Below are 17523 nucleotides of genomic sequence, written 5' to 3' on the forward strand. Positions count from 1 at the left end.
CACATTTGCGAAAGATAAAACTATTGGCATTGTAAATAACAAAGCTATTAATTTCGCTATTTTCAAAACAAGCACATAAATAAAAAATGTGTCCTTTACAATACCAATAGCTCAAACGTTCCTAATGCGAGACCTATTGCATTGCTGTGCTTCTCTCCCCTGCTGCACTCTCCTGCTCTCTAGAGATGTGGCCTAACGACCAGAGCTGCCATCTAAGTCACGTAAATACAAAACATGTTGCATTCCAAATGCTATAGGTGTCACATTCGCGAAAGTTATAACTATTGCCATTGTAAATGACAAAGCTATCAATTTAGCTATTTTAAAAACCAACAAATAAATAAAATATTTGTCATTTACAAGACCAATAGCTCCAACTTTTCTAATGCGAGACCTATTGCATTTCCAATGCTTGTTTCTACTGCGGATTGTGCTGCAGCCCAGAAAAAGGGAAGTAGCACATGCCTCAGTAGAAAAAAAGAGAGGGGGGGGCTACATGGCCTCCACTGCCACTTAGCAGTAGCCCACAGGGGACGGGAAACTGCTTGGGGCGCCGTACTCCATTTTCGCCTGCCTATTCATAGGAGTTGGCCATAAAAAGGCAGCCAGAAAGGGACATCCTTCTTCCTCCTGCGGGCCCTGTGCAGGCACCACCTCCACTGAAGGGATAAGATTCCGACCACCACCCTGATGGGAAATTGGAACCTGTCGGAGGCGGAGCTCTTTCCCTCGACCTTTGTGATCCGCCCTCCTGAATCCAAATGCGGAGGTAGGACCGATGGCCTGTTTGTCGGTGGGACCACCACCAATGGCCTGTCGGTGGCAGTCCCAACATTGTAACTTAGGCCCTTAGTTGGGAAATTTCTTTAAAAAAGTATTATTCATTCACTGGAGTGAGTTTGCGTTTCCCTGTGCGACGCTTGTCTGCACATTCCGAGGTCATTTTAATCAAAGTGCAACACCCTTTTCATTATTCTACATTCACTGGCTAAAGTATAGAGCATTTTTCCTCATTACACCTGACTCGTTCCATAAGACTTTGGTGCAAACCCTGTCTGTAAATCTGGGCCTTAGTTTTAGCTGCGTGGGTACCATAAAAAAGGGCACTCACAAACGGTATGCAGCATAGTGTTGGTATTCTACAATAAAAGTGTCGGGCATCCATCACCCCAGTCTTGTGTCCTCTGTTACTGATGCATCTGCACATTTCATTTCTGCTTGGTAGATATGTTGCGTCAAATTTACACGAAATTCCCAAAACATATTAATAATTGAAAAATGTAATTTTTCCGAAAAATATGTTCCCTGTGCCATTTCACACGAAAACAAATTTACTCTCCGTTTGGCAAAAGAACATTTACAAACATTTTCAAGGGTGAAAACAACCTACAAACCATTGGCGAATCCTTACAAACATACGCTCAAATTAAGCACTGGATAAATTTCACTGTTGAAAATATTACAGTCACATCACCAATCAAACGAAGCTCTCTATGGCAAGCCCCAGCATTCACATTTCTTGATACTAATGGAGGCTTTTTAGTGTTATTACAGAGGATTATACGGTGCATTAGAACTTACTGACCTTGCCTTTTCGAAGTTTACAGCTCGATTTCAGATGAAGGAAGGGGAGGAGTAAGTTGTTTTTCCTGCAAGGCCCTACAAGATCTTTTTATGCCTCTGAACAGATTGTTTCAGACTCTCCTCTATGCGGCATTTATTTACCTCTGGTTGGTGTGCCAGTGTGTATAGATTTAGTTAAAAACAGATTTTGACATGATGTGTGGAGATTTAATTCATGTGTGATGCCTGCAGTGGATCCTGACTTTACGGCCAAGAGTATCTTTGATCCTGGTACATGCACTTTCATTTGTAATACTGTACGTTCGGGTTCACAAATCCGCGAAAACGTTGCCCTTGACCAATAAGTCTCTAACTCCCCCATCAACTCAACAATTCTCGAGTGTAAGTCACTGAATCCAAAAGTTAACATATACAAAATTTTGTTAAAACTGAATAGTAAACCACTAAACAAACACACCCAGAATACATATTATGTATTAACAACCAGGTGTCGCAGCCTCTCCACACTGCTTTCTTGCAGTGCGAGAAGCAGAAACGTAAAATGGTATAAATACCATTTAACGTTTCTGCTTCTCTCACTGCGAGAAAGCAGAAGAAGGGTATGCCTGGTTGGGGGCGGGCGGGTGGGCGGGTCAGGGAGGAGTGGCTAGCCCAATGTTATGGGCGCTGACTGTTTGGTCGGCCCCAGGGCCGACCAAACCAGTCATGAGCAGCCCTGCATGGAGTAAACCGCCTCCCGAAAGATGCCTGTATGGACGGCGTCCTAGCCAATCACAAAGCTGCCATTGCAGCGTTGTGATTGTCTTAGGGGAGGAGAGGGACGCTGCCTGCTTCTGCTTCCTGTGAGCAGAGTGAGAGCAGGAGTTGCAACGCGGGAGTCCGGGACCGCAGGCGAAGGTAAGTTTTTTCCAAAACAATTTTTAAATTAAATTTACCCTCCCCTTACCGCGCGACCCCCTGCTAGCGACCTCCGTCCACCCACCCGTAAGTCTTGCTGGCCGTGACTGTTAACAACTATGGGCCAGATTAACAGGTTTTTTTACATCACAAACAGCCCAATTCGCAGAACCAGTTTGTTAGCGACCGCAAATGCCTTTTTGAATGTAGAAAACCCTATAGGTTTGCAATTCAGTATTAGGAAGGGGCGTGTTAAGGGCGTCTCTTCCTAATAACAACTAGCTGTGGTATGTGTGAATGTTTAGCGACAGAAATGTGATAGCGGAACATTCACATTTTACAGACTACTTCTAGTTGGTGGTAACCCATTTGCAAACAGCAGGGGGTCCCCAAGGGACCCCTCCTCTTTTGTGAATGGTTGCAAAAAAAGGTTTTTAAGAACAGGCAGTGGTACCATGGACCACTGCCTACTCTTAAACAATGAAAAGAAAACTTATAATTTTTCTTTTGGAAGTGCATCCTGTTTTCCTTCAAGGAAAACAGGGCGCATAAAAAAAACATGCTTTATTTAAAAGCAATCACAGACATGGTGGCCTGCTGACCGCAGCAGGCCACATCCCTGTGATTTTAGCGATTCCCAATGGCTCGCAAATTGCGACAGCCTCATGAATATTAATGAGTTAGGTCTATTTGCGACCCACTGGGATTTGCTAAATGTGTTCAACATACAGTTGTACATTGTTGTTTGCGATGATCTAAAAGCGAATTGCAAAAATTCACTATGAGATAATCGCAAACACAAAGCTATGTACATCTGTCCCTAAGTTCCTTACTGTTATTGTTATTTCTGGTTTACCAGTATGTAATATCCTCTTTTATCTCGTACACTCATTGTAAGATGAATTAATGCCTGCACCTGGTCCTCACTAAAGGAAACACCTGGTTACAATAAATAAACCTTACTTTGCTTTGACGGTGATAAGTTTGGGGTGATGGCTGTGAGGGTGGAGTGTTGACATGCTTCCAAACCTTGACCCAGGTAAATAAGGTTTGTGCTCAGTTCCACCCATGAACAGACTGGAAACCAAAATCTGCCCTGGCAAAATTATACAAGCCAGCCCCACGCTGTAGGAGGCTGGAATTAAATAGACTATAATAGCAGTCCGGCCCCCCACCCCCTTGGCCTGACGCCCACCAGGAAAACGCCATGGTGACTGTACGCCCTGTCTGGCCCTGATTCCACCCTGTCAAGATGTTTTGGCTACACCTCTGATTACAGTATTTAATTGCACTCTTAAAATGTTATTGAACTTAATATTTCAGATTTATTTATATCCTTCGTCTGGGAGGTTCCTCTTCCTCAACAGGATCATACATCATGTAGAGTCTTTGCTGGCTGGGTCATACAAGCTGCAAATAGCAGCTGTTGAATGCACATGGGAAATGTGGAACCCTGCCTCTGGAAATTGAATCACCACATTACCAACTAAGATTCACAAGCAAGCTGTTCATTGTCTGAAGGTATCATCAATCTGTACAACAGTTTACTACAATTATGAAACAATAGAACACTGCTTAGAGGTTAGCTTGTAAACATTTACGGATTTATGTCCCAATCAACAGTGTAAACTAAAAGATGTCTTGCAAAAGCTTTAGAGTGGGATATTAAGGGCCTCAAGTAGAGATTGGCAGTATGAGCACCGCCATACATCACAGCCAAAGTTGCGGTTTCCCTGATCTATTTAGAGTCCAGGAGTGCCAAGTTTACATCTGCAAAGCATCCTCTGGCTCCACTGGTGTGAACTTTAGACCTTGGGCCCAGGGTCGGACTGGTCTATCAGGCAGTCAGGCAGTGCCCGCTGGGCTGGTCTGACAGATAAGTGTGTGGGTCGGCTTTTTGACAGTTTGTGAGCTTGTTTTATGGTCAGGTGGGACGGTTTTTACTGTTGATATTCCTGATATTTCTGTAAACATTGTCAACAGCTGCATGCACACCCTCACATATTGCGAAATACCCATAAAACATGTCTTTACCAGTTCAAAACTGGCCTGATTTCCTGATGTGGGCTGCTTTTTTAGCTCTCTGCATTGCTAAAGGGGGACACTTTTATTTTGGTGCCGATTTTTTTTGTCTCAGTCCGACCCTATTGCTGTCCTATCTACCAAGGTGCCGCCAGGTCACAGTTTCCCGCCATAAAGACTACTGCCACTCATTTTACCTGCAGTGTTTGCCAGAGCATGGCAGATACAACAAGGAAAATAAAGAATGGTCACCGTGCACAGGGAGAAAACTCAGTGCACAGCAGGAGTTAATTTTATCTGCACAAATAATTTTGCCGAAGGGGTGCTTTAAACATGGTGCCTGCTCAGCTATCGTTTTGTACTGTAAAGCAAGGTGTTGTGGGGAATGCTGCCTTTTTAGCACATAGAACCCCAGCACTCAGGCAGGGATCCCTAACTAGGTTAGCGAGTTCCATCAGGGTCTAAGTGAGACCCAGTGGCATAGCTAGACCTATGGCTGCCTCTGCATTTGCTGCCTCCCCTTACTACGCCACAGGTGAGACCCTAAGCCTATTACCAATGTCTGATAATAAAGTAGGACTCAGTGTAGACCACCAGAGACAGGCGATGTTAGGCGAAGTCTAGATTCAACCATTAAAGAATATTGCATTGTACCAGACTTTGTAATTGAGCAGTGCACTTCTTGGCATTTATAATGCATAAGAGAAAGGGTATCTATTCATCAAGGCAAAACACAGAAAAGGTGCGGGGCGAGGGGGTATGTGACCAAACAGGAACATTTTGCACTGAAGAAAGCCTTGCACCATTACAAGACAGAACAATATTACTAAAAACCCCTTTATTAGGGACAGAAAAACGAACTCTACCATTGGATGAAAGGATGGCCATTTAAATGAAGATCCTGTAACAGATCTACAGATTGCCAGCAAACGTAGTCCAACGAGGATAGAGAATGTTGATACATGGGAAGCTGATTCAGGGACAGTCAGGAAAACCAAAGAATTGATCAGGCAAGGAAAGCGAATTTGGTACACTAAAGAGCAAATAATTTAGGAAGTCGGATATCAAGTCCAGTAAAAAAGTGCGGACCCGACAAATATAGGGACAGCTGAGAAGTATAATTTCTTGTGTTTGTTCCCACATTTGGGGTCACCAACTCACAGTCACCAGGGGTCACAACTTTCTACCTTGTCCTTGCCTTTGTAACTCCTGGCACTGCTGTTTCAACCCATACATTAGAGTTCAGCTGGTAATACCAGGAAGAGAGGCCAAGTATCTATTGCGTAGCTTCATAGGGGTGTTAGGGGTGTTACACCCACCTAATAAATACATGTAATGATGAATAGTTGGATACAGGTGCTTTCAGTGGGGTATGGTGAGGTGTCTGTTAGATTTCACCTGGGATTTTATCTTAAACATAGACAAAACACACGCACACACTCTCCCCCTCTCTGTTTTGAAAGCCTTCAAAAAAGTTTAAAAGTTGGCAATTTTCCAAAATATTCTGCTTTCAAGCTTAGTGCTCCTACCAATCCGCATTCCTCTCTCTTTTTGCTGCCCCTTAAACCCCTCTCATGTATCCTGCTGTCATATAATGGGGGATATTCACAAGAACGTGTGATAATCATCACCAAAATCGGTTATCGCAATGTGTCATATCCCCTTCTATCGTGGGGAAAGAACTCTGTGTAAACGTCCTATTCACAACACAGAGGTAACATGCGATAGTCTACCGATAATGTGGCAAATGTCAGTGATAATGTCACCGGGACAGCGATAAAAAAATCTAAACCCCCAACGTGAAAAAAATTGTGATGGGCGTAACCGCGATAACAAAATCAGCGCTAAGCTGCGCCAGGCCTGCAATGTACACACGGGAAAAATCACTATAAAAGTTGGAAAAAACCAAAACAAAAGCAAAACAACTGCGAAGGACAATGGAGGTAGCCGGAGCAAGTACAGAGGACAATGAGAACCCCCCAACCCCCCAGGAGGACCAGCCTGGGACTCAGGGTTGGGAAGGGCAAGGACAAGAAGAAGAGGAAGATGCGGTTCAGTCCGCAGGAAAACAGGATTCTGATAATGGAGGTGATAGAACACCATCAACTACTGTTCGTCACCTCCACTGTGTCATTGGCAACAAAAAATGGAATATGGCAGTCCATCATGGCCAAGATGAATGCAAGTCGGAGTGCTGAAGTGGACAGTGGAAGAGGTCAAGAGGTGCTGGAATGATGTGAAGCGCAAAACCAAGCAGAAACTTGGTAACAACCAGAAGGCAACAATGCAGACTGGAGGTGGGAGTCCTGTGCCACAGGAGGAGCTGGATGAGATGGAGGAAATGGTGTCCACAGTCATCAGTGTGGAGATGGTGGCAGGAGTCGGGGGGCCAGACACTGCTCAACATGACCTGACACAACAGCAAAAGGGTGAGTAACAACCAGGGACTGGGGGGGGATACGCACAATGGCACACATGCACAATAAAGTAGAGCACACTGCACACCACAATGACTCTGGAGCATGTCTCTGATTCCCTTGGCACGCTGCAGCACACCTGGAAGCATCAGGTAGGCCCCGTCGACTATGTGCCCAGAGGGGGCCCTTCCCACACACCACCAATCCCACAACCAGCCCATGCACATGTGTTTAACCCCGCAAAGTGGTGTGTTTGTGAGCAACACTGACAATGCAAGTGACACTGCATGACGAATAGCACGGTTGCAGTCAACATATCATGAAATGTTGCACGCCACAACACTGAGGTGGCTGTGTGTGGACCACATCCGTAAAGGAGCAGGTCACACTCTGACACATCCACGTGCACAAACAACCCATGACGTCAACAACACATCTGCGGATAAACCATGCCCCAGGCCCCCAACTCCCTCCAAGAGACCAATGTACATAAGTATGCAACATCTCAGCACTATATAAGCACAGAAGTCAAAGGCACACCGCATGAAAGGGAAAAGGGGGAGCAAAATCAGAGCTGCAGGGGCGACTCTCCCAACATGCAGCACACACATAACATGCAGAGCACATCAACATTGACAACAATGTAGTATAAACCACAACACATCAACAACAGAACAGAAGACACAACTGGTGCTGCATGTGTGTAGAAACTGGCCAATCAAATTTGCCATTGCAGGGAAATGTGAGTGAACAATGTACAAGTACAAACACACATCCGTTTTGTTGTCGAAATGTCCACTGTCCCCCATCAAATAGGCAGCTCCTCCCAAACAGTCACAATGTACAATGTCATGCAGTCTGTATGCAAACATGTACAATGCGTCAACATACTTGTGAACACAATGCTAAACTGTATCTCCCCTTCACATTGCAGAGGGAAAACCAATACCTCCTGCAGAACAGACCGAACCTCTCTTCTCTGATGATGAAGAGGACCACCGCACCTTCGACACTGACGCCCTCCAAGAGTTCATTGACAGGTACGTCAACCCACCTCCAGGATAGGGCAGACCAGCTGCATCGATGTGTCCCCACCCCCTGCACAGACCACACAGCAGGCAGCACCCACCACTACGGCTGCCTCCCAGGACCCCGCGAAGAACACATGGCCTTCTAACATTGTGTGTTGGGGTGCCAGGAAAAGCTGGCTGAACAGGTGCGGGTGGGGTTCAACCGCATGGCAGGCAAACTAGATGCCATACGTGGGTATCTAAGTCCCATCAAGGACCGCCCACAGTCCCCTCCTTTAGGACTTGGCTAATGACAGCTTTTGTTGGCAGACATATTCTTTCAGTGCTGTACTTCTCCTTAGAGTGCGCTTTGTGTAAGCCCCTTGCTCATGAATTGACAGCTTTGTTGTTTATCTCAGGTGTTTGCTCTTGATTTGTTGACTTTCCTCCCTATCTTGTGTTTGTCCTGCATAAAAGAATTTCAGTCTTGCAGTTTTCTGAATGGATGAGTTGTAACCTTCCGCTTCTGACTTGTGCAATATTTTTCTTTTGTTTTTAGCACTCTGTAGGAGTGCATATTTTTTCTTCTTCTCTCCTCCGCGTTTTCCTCTGCTTCCTCCACCCCTTGTGAAGTTTCTGTTTATTTCCCGTCCTGTAGCTCCTCACCCCACTTCTCTTCTCAATCCTTGTGTTAAGAAATTATCATGTGAGGAACCAGAAGCAGCAGACTGGTTGTAAGATGCATTTTACTGGAAATTGGATATGACCCCTATGGAAGGTGGAGGCTTCATTGTGGAAACTGGAACTACGAACAGTATAGGAACAGTGCAAGAAGGGAACATTGCACCTGGCAACGTCCCAGGCATTTCACAGTTTGCTCCATTTCGCACACGGACTCTAAACTCTGCACCTTCTTGTATTTCCCCAATTTCCTTCTCATATCCTCTCTCCATCTCCAAATCTTGGATCTTGTGTGTCCCTGGTGGTTCATTACGGGCACCAGTAAACAACAATCTCTGGGCGTCAAATGTCATGAATGTAAATGATTAGTTTCTTGTATGGTAAGCCTCATCCACTTGTAATATAGTCAGTCTCAGTGAGTCCACATATATGCACCAGTGAGATACTGATTAGTAAATTAGCCATAATCTGTGGTTCATCTACACACAAAAAGAAGCAGTGCCGCCTTTTTCTCTGACTCATCTTCTGTGGTTCCCCACTTTCTGTTTCTTAGTTCAAAGTATTGTATTAACTTTTCGCAGACAGAGGTAGACAGTGGTAAACAAAATAAATACACAGTAGGAAAGGATGGATACATCATAGGGAAGGGGTGAAGACTGTGCATAGAATGATGCCGTGAACACTTTCTGTTTCTGTTGCTTATGTTCCTGCACTGTCAGGACAGAATCATAGCAAATGTTCATGCCATTATCAGCATCTGTATCCATGCACCCCTAATACGTGTGCCCTCTTTTCCCTCGGTGACTTTTCCTTCTCTGCTTTCTGCTGTGTTCTTGTTCAATTTTTTTAGCATTTGATGCAGCTGCAAAATTGTACAGGTCACTCACTTCCTTTTTTGTGCTGTCACACTCTTTGTTGTTAATTTTTTCTTACTATTTAATTTAATGGTCTAAAATTACCTTTAAAAACCCATTGCACGAGTACTGCCCATGGGTGTGCATGGATCATGTGGTTGCCAATCAAAAAAGCATTTGCAAAGCAAATAGTGTGGCCTTTTAGACGTGAGACCTATTAGCATGGCCAATGCTTGTTATAGATGTGAACACACAGTAGCCCTCCGGCATGTGGGCTAAGGAGGATTTTCTCTACCCACGATGGCTGTTACAGGCAGGGTATTTTCAGTAGGATCTACTAAACCAGGCAGTTCATACTTGGTATTCGGTGGGAGAGAACCAATGTAAATTGTGTAAACAAGTGCAATCCAGGTTACACTGGGGTCTCTGCTGTAAAGGAAAGACTGTCATACATTGTGGGTGTAGGGAATTACAGTAAAAGCCCCGCCTCTCACTTCTGCTAGGTCCTGTATCTGTTGGGGTTTCAGTGAGAACTGTTGGATTGCATTGGACAGAAGCCATGCATATTCTGCTGCCTTACCCCTCTGAAGAGAGGGACCAGATAGTTTAGGGCCTGATCGCTCCCGAGCACAGACTAAAATGCAGCTGGAAGTCTGAGAACAAAACAATAACCAGACAAGCAAACTTGTGTGGTCGTCGACTTGAAAGTTGATCGAGTCTGTTGAACTGTGGGTGGGACTGTGACCCGACCTGACCAAGATTTGTGGGTTCCCCTGGTTGACTCAACCGGACTATTCAAGAGCACCTGAAAACCAGTGCTTAATTTGTAAAAAAAAAAAATGTGCCGACAATTCAGACTATTCCCGACCACCCCTCCCCTCCCCCCGCCTCCCCCAAAAGCTATAAGAATTGTTTGGCTAGCAGGTGGAAGTCATTTTAAATGTATATTGAATTATTAAGCAACAGCTGTTTTGCCCATCTCTAAATTATACAGACAGCGCCACCATGTGACCGACTTTCATAAGTGCTGGCTTTGATAATTGAGTGCCAGTGTCAAGCACTGGAAACCACCAGCTAAAATTAAGATCAGTTATAAGTGGTCTGGAACTGGACTTGGTGAAAATTCATGTGAGTGGCAAAACTAACTTACGCTCACTGTGAACTTGTACACGGAAAGGCGACTCTCCAGAAGAAGTTAAGGACTTCGCAGTCAGCTCTAAGGACTGGCCTGGAAGCAGAGAAGGCGAGGGGGGTACTGTCCACTGGCTTACGGAAACTCAGAAAGGCCAGAGAAGCTGGCTGTACTACAGGAACTCTGTGGAAGTTTAGAAGATGTGAACTGTGCATGCCCGCACATGGCAACTGGCTCTTAACCAGCTCCTTCGGCCTGACTGAAGGCTAGAGACAGCCTGGAGCTAGGGGTTGTGCTGTGTGACTTCAGTGAGAAGAAGTCTCCTCCAGTGGCCAGTTGTGAGTACTGCACAGGAACTTTCATCTACTGGCCATGCAGAGTGGAGAAGCCATGTGAAATGGACCTGTTATTTTTAAAAGCTATAACTTTCCAGTGACTGAATACATTTTTGTACTTTGCCTTACTTTAATGATATAATACTTTTTGATTTAGTAAAGTGGTCTGGGAGCTTTTCTGAGTGGCTTCTTGATGCAAGTGTTGTGCTGGTACTGTTAGCCCTTAACTCGCATTCTTTGAAATTGCCTTTCATTTGATCTTGCGCTACTAATAAATAAATGACTGTCTTGGAGAAACAGTGGGGCATATTCACAAAGAAGTGGCGGTGAGAGGCGTTAGCCTCCTTGGCTTAACGCCTCTCACCGCCACTTTGGAAACGCCAGGCTGCACCCTATTCACAAGAATGTGGTGCAGCCTGGCGTTTTCCTCATCGACGGCGCTAAGTCTCACGACTTAACGCCAAAACAGGCACCCTTGCACCAGAGCGCAAGGGTGTCAGTGGGCGGGGATGTTTTTTAATGCTTTTCCCATGTATGCTGCTACATGCAACACACATTGAAAAAGCAAAAACAAGGAGAAATAAAGCTTTTCTCCTCGTTTAGCCACCATAAGATCACCTATTATCGCCACCCTTGATAGTAGGCGGTAACGTCAAACTCAATGGGTTTTGCGGTGTTACGCCCACCACAACACCCACTGCATGCCCCATTTCACGCTAAGTTTAGCGTGAAAGGGACCCTATTCTCAAGGCAGCGTTAAGCCATGTTAAGTGAGTTAACGCTGCCTTGAGAGTAGGGCACTGGCCCTATCGTCACGGGAACATAAAAAAGTGATGTTCCCCATGCGATATGGGCTTGTGAATATGCTCTAGTGTTTTCTAGAGCTGGTTTTGCACCGTTGTGAGAACATTTGTGCCACTAGTCAACCCACAGATTGGTTTCCAGCCCTAATATTGCAACGTAGGTCTTACATTATTTTTGTTCAACATATGTTCAACATATGCAAAATGTTTCTTCAGTTTTATTGGCAACATTTTTTGTTTCTTTTCATTTTTGGGCTGGAAGTTCAGTGCCTTATTTTCTTCAAAATGGAAGTGGATCTGGTGATTTTGTCTTGTTTGAACAAAATTAAGTTGCTATTTTGGTGTTAAAGTCGGTCGTGAGCAGCACTGTCGTCAAAACCTGAGTGGAAGAATATCAGGCTCAGATCACTTCCGGGGAAATAGAAACAGAACCGGAACATGCATCACCTGAAGTAGTACCAGAGACAGAGGGGCCATGATGACCCCTAGTTCTGCCAGAAAGGCCCCCTTCACTGGCACCGTCCCAAGGGGAGAGCAGGGAGTCTGCTCATTACTTGACTCCTGCAGAACTGGAGGTGGGTCACGAGGAGTTTGAGGAGAGAACGTTGGCGCTGGAGGAGAAGCGCACCAATGTGGAGCTGGAGAAGGCCAAGGGCACTCTTGAGCCGGAAGGGGGCGCATGCAGCTGGGCTTCGACGTATAGACTTTGAGACTCCGCGAATTTCCTGGAACAGTGGCAGTGGCAGCAATGAAGAGGTGAGTGAAATATCAAGTGTAGGGTAGGCTCAATCTCACCACTGTAAAGATTTAGTACTTACATGTAAGGTGGGGGAAGACATTCAAAATTAGTTTACTTCCCTGGAGATGACACTGCAGATGGCAGAAGTAGAGCAGAACATTTGGGCTACAGGGTTGATGGGAAGATTGCCTATTTTAGGTAGGAATGCAGTCCTTAGCTTGGAGGAGCGAGAAAGCAAACAGCACACTCACTTGAAGGGTGTATCAATGAGCAAGTCTTGGTTGACTCCAGGGCAGTACCTTACGAGATTTAGGGACACTATTAAGGAGTCTCAGCAATGCTGGATAGACCTTGTGATTCCTCACTTCATTCAACACAGGGCTGGGTGAAAGAGAGACGATGATGAGCGTTTCAATTTGAACACATTTTGAAAATGTGTATGCCAGAATGGCAGCAAACACAAGGAGACAATGGATGGAGCGCTGAAACTTTTCAGACACTCACCCCCAGTCACAGATCTGGGTTGAATCCATCATCGTTCTTTAGCTCACTTCGCCACCCCAGTTCAGACCCAGCTATATGCAAATCAGTCTTGACCCTGTGCCTCATGGCTACAGTCCAGCCCGAACTGCCAAGCCAGGTCTTCCCTGGACCGGAAACAAGCATCCTAGACCGGTTTTGGGGTAACACCCCTCATCAGCCAGGCTAGCTTGAATCCAGTGGCAAAGTGAGCAAGGGACCCACGTCTGGGCATACCCTGCCAACTTAGGGCGAACAAAGCAAATACAAGGAGACAATGGAAGGAGCGCTGAACCTTTTCAGACACTCAGCCCCAGTCACAAATCTGGGTTGAATCCATCATCGTTCTTTAACTCACTTCGCCACCCCAGTTCAGACCCAGCTATATGCAAATCAGTCTTGACCCTGTGCCTCATGGGAACAGCCCAGCCCATACTGCCAAGCCAGGATCTATTGGGCAGCGGTCTCACTAAACCCAAAGAGCTTGGGAGGGAGGCCGATGATTGGTTCCTCACCAGAGTATCTAAGAGGACACAGAATGGGAACCACATGAAATATTGATGAACCCAGAGGGCCCCAAACTGTTGAGCCAAGCAGCAGCCACAGCTTCTGGGAAGAGGTTTCAGCACTAGCACTCACTGTTTTACAAATTAAGCATAGAGCCCTACGACTAGGCAGTCCGCAGGGATGGCTAGTCTGGCCCTTGGTTGAGGTAGATAAAAAGAGGAAAGTGTAGAGCATGCCCTAGTGTCTCTGTTGAGAGGTGGACCTTGTGGGTAAAATGGTGGTTCCTGAGGGTTTTAGAAAGTACTTTCGGGAGGCTGCACTGAACAGGGGGCTTGTGTCTGCACTTCAGGATTCCTGTCCCAGTAGTACTTGAAGGATCAGATCTGCAAAATCAAGAATGCCCAAGGGTGGGACTATGACCGCCCTAAGGCCCTATTGACCTAGAGGAGGGTACTGTGTGTCCCATCTTATCTGTAGACTGCATCCTAGACTGTGAGTTCTCGTAGGTAGGCTGGGAATCAAAGTGTGTGAAAACACAGGGTGCCCCGCTGTGGGTCTCTGGAGGTACTGGTCTTAAGGTCAGGGTTCAAGGACCCAAGAGAAGGGGAAGGGTTAGGAGGGTATGCGGCGTTTACAACGAAACTATTACAACGCCGTTCCATTACGACGCGGTCATAACAACGAAAGTTGTTACAACGAATTGCGCTGGGGGGCGCTCAAGGATAGTAAATCATTTAATTTACTATCCCAACAACTTCCCTACTATCCACGGGGACTGGTGTAGGAATAGTAAATTAAATTTTTTTAATTTGCACCCCCCCAACGCAAGTCGTTGTAACGACTTGCGTTGTTACAACCGCGTTGTAATGGAACGCGTTGTAAAAGTGTGCGTCGTAATGACGTACATCCGGTTAGGAGGTTGCTGCAGACAGGTCAGTAGCTTAGGGGTTACCGATTCTAACAAGGGAGTATCCTGAGATAGCCATCAGAGAGGCAACTTCTGTCCTGGAGGGAGGTGCTGCAGGCACTGTCAAGAGAATGTCAACATGAGGCCTTGACCAGGCAGATGCTTGCATGGGACATATACAGTGTGCCAACCATAAAGGCGGAGTGTGTATACACCCTGGAAATCATAGACTTCCAAGTGGGTGATCGGCCGCAGGGTAGTGATTGTGTGCTGCAATCCCACCCTCAGGGTGCCATCCATGAGATAGTGAAAGTACCATTGGAAGGAGGGTGTCTGCATCTAGAGACTGTAGCCCCTGAATCTGAGACCACCAGGAGCACTGAGAGGCCTTGAGAGAGTACTTAAACATGTAGCAAGAGCTTTTTCCAGAGAAGGGAATGTCAGGGCTGGCCTACATGGCTCTCTAGAGGCTCTAAACCTCAGGACCCTGGATAGCCCTGCGGCGGGTGCACTAGGCCCTGACAGCTCACAGAAGCATCAGGATGGTGTACCAGTGATAGCTGCCCAACAGATTGATACCCAGAGAAATGCACTGAGAGCTCTCACCTCTGCCACTGCAGTATGGTGATCTCGGCTGAGGGTTGAGTTCAAGCTCTCAGTGGCGGGTAAGGAACATGCTTTAGTGGGTGCCCTTAGGGTACAGTAATCACCAAGGTGAGGCAAAGAGTGCAAAAGGCAAAAATGCCCCGAGAATATGATTCCCCTTGGGCCCTTGTAAAAGCGAGGAAGAATAATCAGACTCTGTGCCTTATCCTGGCTTAGGATATACAGTACTGGGATGTGTGGTTCCCCCAGGACTAAATGAACTGGAATAATCTGGGATATGTCTGGACAGGCCCACAGGGACCAGTCAGTAAATCCTCATTAGCCCACAGGATGGAGTTGAAACGTGTTCCAGACACTTGACAGGTATATGTACTGGTGGGTGAATTGTCAGTCGTCTGAGTAGGTATGATGACAGCTGTCAGTGTTAGCAGCTCAGTGCAAGTGCTTTGTGTTTGTTCTGTTGTCATGAATGGTGTTGGTAACAAGGCTTAGGCTAGACATGTGAAGAGAGGTACGCCTTCTAACCGGTTCAGCAATGGTGGTGACCATCAATATCCGGGATGCATCTATAAGTGCCCTAGGGTCTAGGGGCTTTTCTGGGTGGTTTGTTCATGAAGACCAACCTATTGTTGTCCCAGATCCCTGTCCTTCTCCGTCCACTTCTTCTTAGATGTTACTAATTTCATTTTCCACTTACCGTAATTGAAGATATTAATACAGACTTCCACATGTCCTTCTCTCCTCACATCAATAAACTGATTAAGACTTGTTTAATTATAATGAGAATTGTAGGAAAACTTGTTCCGCTACTGCCTGCTCACATACTCAGATCTATCATTCATGCCCTTATTTTGTCACGCCTGACTGTTGTGAGATCCTCTTTGTTGGTCTCCCTGTCTACACGGCAGCAAAACTCTAGTGCACTTAGAACACTGCTGACCACCTCATCCTTAATCTTAGAAGGCTTTTGAACTAGAATTTACACAAACTTTATATCCCTTCACTAGCTTACTATTTCTGACCCATGCAGCTTTAAGGCCTTCTGCTTGCGTCACAAGGCCTTGTTTCTCCTGCCTCTTCGTACATGTAATTCCTTTTCACCTGGTATTACCCCACCAGGACTTTACGTTTAAACTCTTCTAACCGATTGCGTATGTCTTGTACCTCAATGATGGAATTGGTCAAGTCCAGAGTTTAGAAGTCTCTCCCTAGCCACCTGATGCTTGAGGAACTTCCGCAAACAACTCAAAACTCACCTGTTTGCAAATTAACCTGTGTATAGGCTGACGGTATTCTCCATTTAACACCACAACTCGCTTTACGTGGGTGATCACATCAGCTTTATAAAAAAGCTTAATTTCATTTCACCAATGATATGGGGTCAAGTGTTAAAGTAAGATGTGATAGAGACTTTGGGTGATAGGATATGATGATGTGTACTAATGCCAGTGGTAGTTACTGCTGCCAGTAGGAGTGTAGACCATCCCAACAGAAGTGTAAACTTTGGCAACAGAAGAGGTGCAGATATTACCAACAGGAGAGGTGTAGACTTTACTAACAGGAGAGTTGTAAACCTTACCAACTGGAGAGATGTAAACTGTAGGAGCAGAAGAGGTATAGACCTTACCAATAGGAAGTGTGTAGCCTTTTTAGCACCAGGGGAAGTATAGACCTTATCATCAGCAGAAGTGTCGATTTTAGCAACAGGAGAGGTGTAGACCTTACCAACAGGAGAAGTGTAGACTTTAGCACCAGGAGAAGTGTAGACCTTACCAACAGGAGAGGTGTAGACTTTATCAACAGAAGAGGCGTAGACTTTAGCAACAGGAGAGGTGTAGCCTTTACCAACAAGAGAGGCGTAGACTTTATCAACAGGAGAGGTGTAGAATTCACCAACGGGAGAGGTGTAGACTTTACAGGAGAGGTGTAGATTTTACTAACAGGAGAGGTCTAGTCTTTAGCAACAGGAGACGTGTAGACCTTACCAACAGGAGAGGTGTTAAAGTAAGATGTGATAGAGGCTTTGGGTGATAGGATATGATGATGTGTACTAATTCCATTGGTAGTTACTGCTAGCAGTAGGAGGAGTGTAGACCTTACCAACAGTAGAAGTGTAGACTGTAGGCACAGGAGAGGTGTAGACCTTACCAATAGGAAGGGTAAAGACTTTAGCACCAGGAGAAGTGTGGATCTTATCAACAGTAGAAGTGCAGACTTTAGCAACAGGAGAGGTGGAGACCTTACCAACAGCAGAGGTGTAGACTTTAGCACCAGGGGAAGTGTAGACCTTACCAACAGGATGAGTGTAGATTGTAGCAAGAGGAGAGGTGTAGACCTTAGGAACAGAAGAGGTGTAGACCCTACCAACATAAATGGTGTAGACTTTAGCAACAGGAGAGGCGTAGAATTTAGCAACAGGAGAGGCGTAGACTTTAGCAACAGGAGAGATGTAGAATTTAGCAAAAGAAGAGGTGTACATTTTACCTACAGTAGCGGTGTAGACTTTATCA

Source organism: Lissotriton helveticus, chromosome 5_1 (assembly GCF_964261635.1).
Source record: "Lissotriton helveticus chromosome 5_1, aLisHel1.1, whole genome shotgun sequence".
Taxonomy (NCBI): Eukaryota; Metazoa; Chordata; class Amphibia; order Caudata; family Salamandridae; genus Lissotriton; species Lissotriton helveticus.